Source organism: Zea mays, chromosome 2, assembly GCF_902167145.1.
Source record: "Zea mays cultivar B73 chromosome 2, Zm-B73-REFERENCE-NAM-5.0, whole genome shotgun sequence".
Lineage (NCBI taxonomy): Eukaryota > Viridiplantae > Streptophyta > Magnoliopsida > Poales > Poaceae > Zea > Zea mays.
Genome location: NC_050097.1, coordinates 133,419,031 through 133,431,760, shown reverse-complemented (window position 1 = coordinate 133,431,760; position 12,730 = coordinate 133,419,031). Strand labels below are relative to the sequence as shown.

Below are 12,730 nucleotides of genomic sequence, written 5' to 3'. Positions count from 1 at the left end.
GCACGAGCCGTTGTAATTGTACCGAGTGGGGCGAGAGTCTTGTGAGACCGTGACAACCACGTTTGTGTCACGGCCGCCACCGTGTACCGGAGGGAACGAGGCCCGCGGCGTTTCGGTCGGAAGCTCGATAGTGGAGACGGCGGGGAGCGTCCGAGAGGAGCCAGAAACGGAGCACCATTTGCGTGTGGAGAAGGCCCGCGGCTCTCTACGGAGTTACTCGACCGAGGTGCTTGGCCCTCGCGTGGGCTTCCCTTTGCATAGGGGCACCAACGAGGATTAGTCGGGACCTTGCGCGGTTCCGGATACCTCGGTAAAAATACCGGCGTCATCCATGAGAGTTTGCTTCTCTACTTTGCTCTTTAAGTTTCCGCATTTATATTAAGCATTTAAGTTTCAATCTTGTATACATACTTATTTAGTGTAGATTGAAACTTAGTCATTGCGGTAGAGGTAGCAACACTTAGACAAAACCTAGTTTGCACTTTCTTGTTTGACTATTTGTATAGGTTTTGCTCTAAGAATTTATTTGTGGCCTAGTTTAGCGAAAGTTTTAGAAGTCATAATTCACCTCCCCCTCTTAGGCGTCACCCGTTTTCTACACCGACGTTTATATATATAAGCGGTCGTCGGAAACCTAATTCTAATGGTAGCCTTCATAATAGGTTTATTTTCGACCTCTTACAACCGATGGATAGTTGTTGTCGGAAATAAGCCCTAAACCGAATAATTTATTCCAATGTTTATTAGCTTATATATGGTGGTTTAAGCCGTCCGTTTTAAGTGGTTTGTTGTTGTGTAGGTGATGGCCTTCTGCTTTTGTATTATGTAATTAAAAACATCATAATTCGGCCTATAGCAAGCCAAAATCCTCTCATTTAGTTTCCCAAATAAACATGTTGAAGTATCAATGATAGATTACAATTGAAAGAAAGAGATCTGCAAAGCAATTAATATCGTACGATTAGATCAAGTTAGTATGTCTTGAAACAGAAATGTGGGGCAGACCAGATTACAATTAGCAAGTAAACCAACAGGCCCTTATCGATGAATTGATTGTCCAATGTACGTATAACGTGCGAGTGATAGTGTTCAATAATGCTTGAGGTTTGAAGCCTTCAACCCATGCAATTGAGCTGGCTCGCTTTGGTTAACCAATTCCTGCCCCTGGCAATTTGGAAAATAAAATTATTTAATGCCGCCATGGCAGCATGATCCTTTCCACGCACTCGATTTATTTCAACATGGTTAATCACTAGTGTATTGCGCGCGCCCATGCGCGCGTGCTGAATAGCAGCTTGAAATGTTTTATGAGGATATCGAATTGGATGTTGCAGTGTGATCACATTTAAACTGGAAACCATAGCTAAAAAGCAGGTAAGTAAATAAGTACAAAACCAAGATGAAGCAGACGCCAAGGCTCACAATAGTTGTAGAGTAACTGAGACAATAATACACATGAAGTAGCACTTGAGTAGACTACATCAAGCGTAAATTAGAGTTCACTGATAGGGTTCACATAAACATATACAAAGCTGGAGACGCTGTAGCAGTTTCGTTATATGTACATAAAAGTATATGCGTTTCAGCAGCATGGACGTCCTTTGTAGGTGCGCAAAACAGTTATCTATAAACAAACAAGAGAACATCAGTTGCATCTAAAGTGCTTGTCTGTTATTATGTTGTTGTACAATGCTTATAAGGGGGATTGGAAAGCATTATACAAACTTTTTTTGTGGTACGGGTTATAGAATGAAGGTGTATGGGTACTGTCGTACCTTGCAATTCATGACGATCTAGTGGCTTTGATCTCCAGGTTGTGTAGAATCAGGCTGGTGTATGCGAAGTTGGCTGGTTCTGATCCTATATATGTTGTGCTATTAGTATATATTATAGCTTGGAATCAATAAAAGAAAACTTATTGTTTTAATGTTCCTTTGTAGGGCATACTTTTGGTGGCGATGGCAGACCGTCTTTGTTAAGCTGACTTGTACCCTGTTCAGCATCATGTGATTAGGCGGATAAGAACCATTAGATCATTCTATTAGTTTGAAGTAGAAGTATGATTACTCTTTCTTTTTTCTCATAAAACATGTACCTTGGGAGAATGGGTTGCAATTTTTTTTCTCCCACAAAAGATGTATCAGAGTTGAAGTATGGTAACTCTTTTTATTTTTCTCGTTACAAAATATGTACCAAATTTACTTCAGTGTATACTGGCTGGAAATATGCAACACTGTGATGTGGCTGTTAAATAGATGTGATCAGATTCTATGCATATAAGACACTATGAAATAGCTGGTACTAAACAAGATTTGCTTACCACATTTTTTGATTGGTAGATATGGATAGTTTGCCAAAAGATGCTGCTGGAGAGTCTTGTATGCTTGTACAACCAAATACATCGTTATGTGTGAGCAGTTCTTCTTAGGCAGGAGGTGTGCTCCTGGTGTGTGTGATGTGTGATCCTTGTTCTGTAACTCTTTTCTCTCTTAATTGAAAGGCGAGCTCTGCCATTTGCTTTCAAAAAAATTGTTAGTGATGCATGTCTCCCATGATTTGTTAGTCCAGAGAGAACATAAAAGATTGTTGGTGACAGAGAATGCCGACATGTTAATGGTAACTGCAAAGGTAAACTTAAACGACACAATGGCAGCCAGGTCCGCTGGAGGACCACGAGAATCATCTGCTATTCTGACAAGGGTTTCATAGCACTTTCCTACTATTCATCTGGCTATATTATCAAAACAAAAGAATTCTGCTTTAGAAGTTCCATCAGTAGCAATAATCTGAGTTTGTACCTGCAAATGAATAATGTTAGTATAGTATAGCAGTGGATAAATAATTTGAAAACCAAAGAGCTATTTCTGAATGAAACACAGCGATCTTAGTGCTTGGTTGGAGTGTTACCTAAATCTAGTTTGTCTAGTCGCACGTTGTGCATCGGTATCTAGTAGAGGTCTGAGTTGGAGACCTCTTGCATTTGGTGCAAGATGGAAACCACCATCTATTGTCTTGAAGCAGACATGAAACAGTAATAGTGCACTTGTAACCTTGTGGCTGCATTAGAGAATAGATGGTTGTTGTAAATAGGCTAAGCCTATGTTTGACGGACGAAATATTTTGAATACAGAAGGATATGACAGTGATTACATGAAACATATCTGGATCTATCTCAAGTAGCTCTTCCACAATCTTGTCTTCAATTTCAGAGGGTTGAGAAACCTGGATTTCCTCTTTTGTGACAGGATGTCGTAGTAGCTGGAACTCAGCTGTTGGTAACCTTTACAAACTGTGGTAATTACAATGAGCTATCAGCAAACCTATGTGCAATCACGTAAGCATGAAATCTGTAGGTGTGTTAGTCCTTTTCTTTTGTTTTCATATGTTACCATAATGTTATTCGATGGGACAACATTGAGTATGTATTGTTTGGAAAAGGAGAAACATAAATCATTTTGTCAAGATATGTGAGGAGGGCAGGAGGGATTTTAGAATTGTAGCCTAAGTGCTAACATTATTGTTTCTAGAGAATTTGATAATTGAAGAAACTGTTAACACAGGATTGAAGGAAATAGATCTAAGGCCAAAGTAAATAAACAAGCTATTATTAAAGGTATTGTGATCAAGGTAGAGAACAGGTTTTAATTCCTTTTGGTACCTGTTGTAGAACACATGTATTTCACGGATGTCTGGATTGAAGTACCATGCGCATACCACATTTCCGCATAAATATACTTGGCCTAATTTGGAAGTAGAACATCCATTGTCATGTTTACAGAGCCAGATAATGCAGATGTCAGCTGGAAGGTGTTTGGAGCATAACCTTTGGATCGTTTAGGAAGGCATCCGATGAACAATATGATTAGGAGTTTCTTCTCATTCTCATTGTAAACATTATCGACAGAAAAAATCAGATGCTTGGTCTCCCCAAAGCGTCATTTTTAAAGGTATATCACTGAAGGAACAAAAGTAGTGAAAGTTAATGTACACAGATAAGGTGTTGGAAGGAACATTGTCGAAGAGGTTCATTGGAATTGCTACATTGGTTATTTGGCACGATGAGAGCAGAAGTACACAGTAAAACTCTTTGTACCTTGTATTTGTTATGAAGATGTCTCTGGTAAGGCTTGAGCTGTTGAAACCAACTAGATGTAGCGGATCAATTTGTGTCAAGACGCCAATGACATCTGTATTGTTTGAAAAAACAGATTTGTTTGAGTCAAATATAGCGCAGAATTTTGCAAGGAAAATGATGGCATAGTTTTTTACCAAAACATTTCCTACCAATCAAATAGGTTTTGCTATGATCATTGTCTTCAATGTTTTCAAAAGATGTGAGTTTGTATATATACCTTGGAAAGGCAGGTGTTGGATCCTTGACTACTTTCACTTGAGTGTAAAGAGTAAATTGTATCATGAAGTTACCATCAACAGGTTTGAAATATGTTTTGGAAGATGCTCTCTCATACTCACACATTTATTATGTTTACCTAGATCAGTTATAAAGTGATAATATAAAGAAATCATAAAGCACATAAAAAACTGCACATTTATATGTCGCCCACATCATCTATAAAGTGATCTTATACATCTTTATATAAACAAATCATGAAGCACATGAAAAACTTATATACATACACACATATTTATATGTTTACCCAGATCAGTTATAAAGTGATTCGATGCTATATATGCAAAGTTATATAAACAAACCATGAAGCACATAGAAAGCACAAACCCAGTTTTAAAAAAGGAGGTCCAGGGATGAATCAGAAATTTAATCATCGCATACCATGCAGCGGACAAATCATGAAATAAACACAGGTTAACGTACATGCTAATTACCTCGTTGCTGAAGTTTTTTAGGCCCAGAGGAACTATTCAACGTGTTTGAAGAAAAGATTACTGCCACAAAGTATAAAAAACACAAATTTAGTCCTTTTACATACCAATGATGCAGTAATCTTGAAAAGTATGTTGGTGCTGAGGCTCTGACAATGCTTACCTCTATGTATTAATCAATTGTTCGCACGCTGCATTTCATGCGCTTTGTCCACAGGAACTGATCTAAAGAAACTATAAAACACGAAGGGAAAAGGGGTGAAAATCTGGGAAAACTAATAGAAATACGAGCAGATCGGCTAGAAATGAAATGGGGGTAGCAATACGAGCACTACAACTTTTTTTGGCTGTTATTATCTAATTAAGCGAACACAGTGATCTTCAAAGCATTAGAGTATGGTAAAATAATCAAACTTACTTCTTGTGTTTTTTTATATACTACATCTTTGTTACAGCAAGAACCCTTGCTCGTTGTTTTCAATCTGAAGTAATATTTAAACTGCGTAATTTCAATCGGTAAGAAATTGATTTGAGTAATATTGATGGTTAAAGAAGCTGGAAGTTTTAAACCTGAAGAACAGAACTTCATACATTGAAAATGCTAAGTAGGCTGAAGGGTATGAAGATCGTGGTATAATGTTATTCTGCTAGACAATAATTTATTAAGAGCCTGTTTAGTTTATGTGGCTGCTCACTGCAGCGTGTATGAGGCAATGAAAAAATGATGTTATAGCTGTGATAACTTTTGGTGGTGGAAAAAAAATGGGTAGACTGTAGCAACCTGTGGCGTGGTGGAGTTTACCGCTAATCCAAATGGTCTGGCGTGCCACCTATATAGCGAGGCAGTTGAGATAGCGAACCAAACAGCCCCTAAATTATTAGATAATGAATGGAAGTGGCTGAAGTAATCTGCTTATACAATTTCTGATATAGATATCATATGGCATACCTTGCTGGCATTTAAACAAACACCTTGAGGGGATGGACACACTACGTCAGGTGCACTTGTGATCTCACCACCTTTTCTTCTTCCAGGAAGACAGAATCACCAAATGTGGTAGTAGTGGAGTATGGATGAGAGAGGGGGGGGAGCGGCTCACCTGAAGGACAAGCGGCGTGTGGCTGTGATGGCCGAGCGACGAGCGCGCTCGTGTGGCAAAGCGGGGAGGAGGAGGCACGCGACGGAGATGAGCGTGGAGGAGACGCACTGGGTGGTTCGAGCGGTGCTTCCTCCTGAGGAAGCGAGAGAGCGACGAGGCAAACCTGGACGCACCGGTGGCTGACAGGACGGTCAGCCTCCAGCACCAGCTGCTCCGGGGCAGGTAGTTCGTGGGTATGAGCTTCCTCAGCCACCCGCGCCGGCGTGCCGGGCCTGGGACCACCGCCACTGCCGTCTCGACGGTGTCGCTAGAGCAAATGGGAAGGAGAAGCCCCTGGCCGAGCAGGTAACGGCTGTGCGCACGGGTTGCGGACGGGAGGACGGGGACAAAGCAGCGCCGAGCGAGCATGGAGAATGTAACACCTCTTGTGTCATTGGAGAGAGCTGGCGAGATTTTTGAGCAGGTGACAAGCGAGCGAGCAAGCGGGCGAGCGGGCGGGCGAGATTGAGGGGGAGCAGGGAAAGGAGGGGATGGTAGAGACTCACCTGACCTGACCTGGAATCGTGCGTCGGCGACGGCGGTGGGGACGAAGGAGATCCGGCGACTGGGGGACGGCGGTGCGCGCAGCGGAGGCGACAGGCTTTTCGGGGAAGAGAGAGCGCGAGACTGGGGAGGTGGAGAGAACTAGAAGATTCTGCAAACGACGGATACATGAGATAATGTCACCATTTGATAACGATCTAACGGTGGAGGAATTTTTGGCGACGTGGACGATCCTGGGGGCCGGATTCCTTGCTGCTTTAAAGTATAGGAAATGCATGAATTGTTTCCTGTAAAATAATGCAACCCATGCGGCCTCTAGTCCAGCCCATCACAGTACCAAACCTGAGAAATTTTAATTTCCGCATATATATTTTGCGTTCTGAACCATCAGATTTCATACGGATTTATCAACTCTAAGGCCTTGTTCGTTTCTGCCGGATTGGTGGGTCGGAATGATTCCTGACCGGATTGCTTCTCTAATTTATATAAACTTTGATTAGCTGGAACAATTCCGGGTGCAATCCGACGGAAACGAACAAGGCCTAAACAATTTCAAATCCAGCCATCTGGCTAGTCTAATGTTTATATTCGGGAGGGATCTGGGAGCACAACAGGAAAGCGGGAAACATAGGACAGCCAGGATATCAGCCGTCGGACATAAGGTCGTTTGACGGCTGTCAGTTAAACCGTCAGACATAAGGGAATTTAATCCCACGGCGCCCGAACACGCAGTTTCATTCCGAGACATTCAACCTCTCGCCCACGATGACGACGACACCGATGCTCGCCCCGCCGCACCTCGCTCGTCCCGCCCCGTCGGCGCCAGCCCTAGCCCCGCCCACGCCGGACCCGCCCCGCCGGCGCCCGCCTCGCCCTCACCGCCCTCTAAGTGAGTATTTTTATTTGTAGTATTATTTTATATATGTATATATTATTTTGTATTTGTCATTTTTTATATTAAATAATTAGTATGTTAAATATTGTTTAGCTTGTTATGTCCGGCGACCGGAATTTGATTATGTAATTAATTTAGTTTGTTTTAGTTTACTTAGTGGTGCTTAGATAATTTAAACTTTAAAATTTGGAGGATAATTATTATGTCCTTGGAAATAAGGTTATTTTATATGATTTGTCACCCATAACAGTGTTATTTCGTATATAATATTGTATTAGTGGTTTATTAGTTGAACTCCGTAATAATGTATGATGGTTCTAGTTTTTCATAGTGTATCATAGTGGGACCTATCCTTTTCTTTAGATGTAGGGGTGTGATTTACTTAACTAATCAAGTTAACATCTCATATCTAGCATGGAGGAGGATCGTCGATGGATGTATGAAGGTTGGAAGAAAAAAAGTGCTCTATCAAGTGAGTAGGTTGCCAAGACTGACGCGTTTCTCAAGCATGCTTTTGCTCGATCAGAGACTGGAACCGATCTTAGTCGCCCTTGTAGCAAGTGTCGGAACATTTATTTTCTTGATAGAAGGACTATGTCGATAGATTTTTGTAAGAACGGTTATATGCATATCTATGAGGTGTGGGTGCACCACGATGAGGACCCACCTCCTCGTATTGTACCGAAAGTTCAGTCACATGAAGAGAGCTACGATAGGATGGAAGCGATGCTTGACGATGTACGTCATAAGCTTCTATCTGTCGATTCGGAGAACCCCGGTCAACCCTCCGATTATGAGGATCCTCCTACGCTTGAGATTCAGAAGTTCTTCCAGCTCCTTAATGCTGCGAAGAGCCGTTGCACGAGCACACAAAAGCGACCGTCGGAATACTACTTAATTAGTACTGATTTATTGTTGACTTTGGTAGTTTTGTTTATTATTTCCATGCTGAATCATACTTTCACTACACAGATTTTAGCTCGCGCTCCAACCATATACATATAATTCGCAACCACGTCATGCCCATGATAGCAACGCGTGGGCCCTGCCTGTGCCACAGATCCTCCGTTTGGATGCCCATGCATCCTTGTTGTTCTTGCTTTCATTTTCTGTCGGTTGCATTCTCGTGTCATCATCTTCCGGTTTTATTCTTTCTCAAGATACAATCACTACCAAAATCAGCTGCTTTGCCGAGTATCTAAAATACTCTGCAAAGCCTATAAAACACTCGGTGAATGCTTTGCCGACACTCGGCAAAAAAGTTCGGCGAACTGTACATCAGCAACGGTTTCTACACATGAAATTATAAAACTTCATTTTTATCCTAGGCTCTACATATGATATCATGACATGTCGACAAGTTTCACGATTTTCTGATTTTATTTGTGTTTTATAAAATTTTTAAACAACTGGATGGTAAATTCACGGTCATGTTTAGTGAGCATGGCGCTCGAAAATTCCGATCTGCTCCTTAAATCGGCCGTAACTTGTGCTAAATAACATTCATATCATTTTTGCATTGATCGTTTTCCATTTTTCGAGTGATTTACAGTTCAAATCTAAGTTATCTGAGAAAATTCAATTAAATAAACAAAATCTAATAGTTATAGCAAACACTTTTATAATTATGCTAAAATGGAACCTATAAGTCTACATAGTGTAGGAACATTGTAGAAAACGTTTGGATGGAAAAAGAAAAAATAAAAATAAACTTTGCCGAGTGTCCATGGTAGACACTCGGCAAAGCATATTTTACCGAGTATCAGTTTGGAGAAAGTGCCAAAGACCGACGCTCGGCAAAGTTAACGACCGTCAGCTATAGACCACTGCTGATGGCCCTTTGCCGAACGTCTCCATTCGCCAAGTGTTAGGCACTCGGCAAATCGGTCTTTGCCGAGTGTCTACCTGTACCGAGAGTCTACCTGTGCCGAGAGTCCTACTCTCGATAAACGCGATTGTTATCGAGAGTAGAACTTTATAGAGTGTCCGATAAAAAGCATTCGGCAAATCGCCGAGCCCTCGGCAAAGAGCCGAATTCCGGTAGTGAATGTTAAAAATCATTCACAGTTCAACTTTGTTATTTAATTTTACTAGACGAGATATGTTTAGCTCGCCAATGACATCACCATTTTAAATATTTAAACGATTTAATTTATATTTTTAATTTTTTGTATGCGGTCTAGTATTCTTATATTCTTTTTCGTACACCGGTAAGGGATAACACAGAAATAAATTGATTTCTAATTGGGTCTGATGATGACTTCCTCCTCACTTTGTGTGCAACGAGCTCAAAGTTGTAAGTAGCAAGGCTAGACGGGGTGGTATATCGGTGTCTCCATATGCATGTGCAGTGGTTAAGATAAAAATAAACTCAAACAATATACCACAGTTTTTCTAAGCATAATACCTTCTTGATGATTAGCATAAACATATCCGTATCATGCAAAAAATCGGTATTAGTAGTTCTGCACTTCTGCTATATAAGCAAAAGGGTATGTATAAAACTCTATTTAATATAGAGTCTTCTGAGAGGTTTATAGGAGACTAAATGAAAAATACAAAAGACGGGCTCTTTGTAAAAAGTCTGTCTCTGCACGACACTTCATACATATTGTTTCTTAACTGTATTTGTAGTCTAGAGTTTCAGGGTTGTATCATGTAGTCTCTTAAATGTCAAAATTAAACCACCGTCTCATGATTGTACATAAGCATATACATATATATACTTTTAACACATAAATCGATTCAAGAAAAGCAGCCCTTTAGGTCGAAGCAGCAGTAATTGTTGCAGTTAAAAGGTCACAAAGTAAACAAATTCAATCTTATGTGATTCACAAACCGTCTGTTTGGTTGGGAGTGCGCAGGCGTGTACCCACACGGCCCACACCTGCGTTCTGCGGATCATCGAAGCAGATGTTATTTGATTGGCTTTCCGTCACCTACAGCTGCATGGACGGAAAACGAGGGGCGCGGCCAGGCTCCACGGATACGCAGCCAAAAGGCATCTCCGTGCGTGCAGGTGCTGCCACGAAACAAGAATACTTTTAAAGTTATTTTTTCTAAATAAAACTATCTTGTCTATATACAAGGAGCATGGTTTATAATATACGGTCCAGGCTACCACCGTGCAGCAACCAAACATATGGAAAAAAAAAATTCAAGTCAACTTTCATCATGACGCACTACAATTGTCGTACATGCTACAGCCTAGAGATAAGAAAGCAACCGTGTGCCTTGTGTGCTAATTAAGCACTGTAAAAGCTCAGCCAGAAATAAATCGCCGTCTTATTTCTTGTTGTCTATCCATGCTAGACCGTCCCTTTCAGGTACTCGGTAACTCAAAGACAAAGACATGTATCTCCCGGAGGCATGTCATTGCCGGTATAACAAGTTGCGCGTAGTCCTTGCTAACGAAAACGAACTATGTATCGTTGAAAGTCAATCACTATGAGATGTAGTGACAGCGATGCTCTATGTGGTAGTATGGACGGTCCATGGTCTAGGTCTGAACGATCCATGGTCTACGCCGAAGGCGGGCGGTCCGTGTGTGCATGGAGGTGGCGGCGTTTGCTACAACACCTGGTTCTGCCCCAGGGGACCCCGTCAGAGAGAAGAGATCCTTGTATTTGTCTTGAGATCGGCAGTCTACTCAAGACGCCTCGAGATGACGTAAAGCCGAAGAGAGCTAAAATTAGGGATGAGCAGGCTAAGTTACTGCTACTTTTAGGGCATTAAAAGTAGAAGAACGATAAATAGATTGATTAGTTCGATTGTTGATTCTGCAATCGGTCGTACCTCTTCAAATATATAAGGGAAGGTCTAGACCCGTTTCTAGGCATTATCCAACAACTCCCACACGTTTAGCTGGATAAACACGCGTGCAGAAAGGAGCTTAATCGCCTGATCTAATCCTATCGTGGACTATCTCGATCTCAGGGCCGGATCGTCCGGTCGTGCGCAATGCCACAAATGGTGCTCAACACATGCCCCTTGCATTTTGGGGAAGCTGAGCAAACTAAAAGCACTGGTGCAGGATAGAATCAACTCGACATGACAACATCAGTTTTATTAAGCATCTTGCCATAAACTAGGGTGATATTGATTCAAGAAACGACCATTCAGCGCCTTGGGTAGGTCCTCACCTTGTAATATTTGTAACATGTAGGCATTACCAGCTATTACCTGTGTGATCCTATGAGGGCCTTCCTAGCGTGGTGACCATTTGCCAAACATCTGGTCCCTGCTTCTTAGTGGCAAGATGGTCTTCCACACCAGGACTCTAACCCGGAATGACTTAGCCTTGACCTTGTTATTGTAAGCTTTGGTAACCATAATCTTGTCTTTCTCGATCTCTCACAGAGACACCAATCTCTTGTCAGACACCTCATCAATCTTGTTCATCATCAAATTATAATAATCATGACAGCTAGATCATTTTGCCTGGCAAATTTGACAGCATTTAGACTTATCTCCACAGTCAAAACAACTTCATGTCCATAAACAAGCTCAAAAGGAGAGACTTTAGTAGCACGATGTTTAGATATTCTATGAGCCCACAGAGCCTTAGACAAAACCTTATGCCAGTGTCAAGGATGATCGCACATCTTCTTCTTCATAAGGCTAATCAACGTCCTATTACTAGACTCGGTCCGTACATTGGCATAAGCATAATATGGAGATGAACTAAGCAATTTGTTCTTATATAAGCAAACTCATGTACCTCCTTTGACATAAAAGAAGTCCCCTGGTCCGTAGTCAAAGTTTGTCGATGCCGAATCTATGAATGATATGCTTAGTTATAAATTTAATTACCTCCTTATGTGTCATGTTGTTTAGAGCAACAGTTTTGGTCCATTTGGTGAAGTAATTCGTGGCAACCAACACACACCGATGCCCTTTTGAGGATGAAGGATGAATTTCTCCTACAAAGTCCAAACCCCATCCCCTAAAGGGCCAAGGTTTGATAATAGTATGTAGTTTAGCTGCGGGGACTAACTACAGATCACTGAACTTCTGACATACTTGACATCCTTTATAGTATTCAAAACAATCAGCTATCATGTCAGGCCAATAGAAGCCAGATCTTCTCAATAGTCACTTCATCTTCGAGGCCGATTGATGAGTACTATGAATTCTTTTTATTTACTTCGGCCATAGCTAATATAGCATCATCTGGGCCCAAGCATTTAAGCCATACATCACCAACAGATCGGCGATAAAGTTCATTATCAATTAAAATATACTTGAAAGTTGTACGTCGAACATTCTTGTCTGCCCTAACATTGGGATTATGTAGGTAATTGATTATATGTGTTCTCTAATCAATTGCATCGACTGTATTGTCAGCCAA

The 12,730-nt window shown here is 41.3% G+C and overlaps 2 long non-coding RNA genes across 2 annotated transcripts; both read right to left on the bottom strand.

The window, feature by feature from the left end:
• Positions 1–1,300: 1,300 nt before the first annotated feature.
• On the bottom strand, positions 1,301–3,955 carry LOC103646969 (uncharacterized). The gene is made up of 7 exons (XR_002267627.2): positions 3,824–3,955; positions 3,659–3,740; positions 2,908–3,289; positions 2,321–2,798; positions 1,948–1,992; positions 1,776–1,860; positions 1,301–1,624 (listed from the first exon to the last, which is right to left on the bottom strand). It is a non-coding gene; the product is annotated as an uncharacterized lncRNA (long non-coding RNA).
• Positions 3,956–4,093: 138 nt separating this feature from the next.
• LOC103646967 (uncharacterized) lies at positions 4,094–5,231 on the bottom strand. Its single transcript, XR_562574.3, has 3 exons — positions 5,006–5,231; positions 4,846–4,905; positions 4,094–4,187 (listed from the first exon to the last, which is right to left on the bottom strand). It is a non-coding gene; the product is annotated as an uncharacterized lncRNA (long non-coding RNA).
• Between the last annotated feature and the right edge of the window lie 7,499 nt (positions 5,232–12,730).